This window comes from Acanthisitta chloris, unplaced genomic scaffold, assembly GCF_000695815.1.
Source record: "Acanthisitta chloris isolate BGI_N310 unplaced genomic scaffold, ASM69581v1 scaffold2240, whole genome shotgun sequence".
In the NCBI taxonomy this organism is placed as follows: Eukaryota; Metazoa; Chordata; class Aves; order Passeriformes; family Acanthisittidae; genus Acanthisitta; species Acanthisitta chloris.
In genome coordinates, this window is record NW_008650854.1 from 5,957 (window position 1) to 6,351 (window position 395).

The window sequence follows — 395 nt, forward strand, 5'->3', positions numbered from 1 at the left end:
CAGCCAGTATGTGGCCGGGGATGACCCTGCCAGGGCGCCTTAGTGGCCTGGACAGGCAGGGCAGCAGCTCAGGAGCCCGGAGGTGCTGGCACCCACCCCACACCCTGCCATCCTTCTCTTGCGTGCCAGGAGGACTGCTATACCCGGCTGTGCTGTAGAAAGGCTCTCCTGGTCTCTGGGGACAGCAGGCCTGTCCCCTGCTCACCCCGTGGGGACCCCAGGCACCGACCGGGGTGGTGTGGTGCAGCAGCATCCTCCTGGGGTTGTGGACCACACTGCATCCTGGCCACCCCTTGTCTCCAGCTGGGTGGCATCACCCTTTGGCTGGACATAGCCCCAGTGTGGAGCCCCCTGGCCAGACGGACAGGACCCCAGCCCCTCGGGGTGGCAGGGGG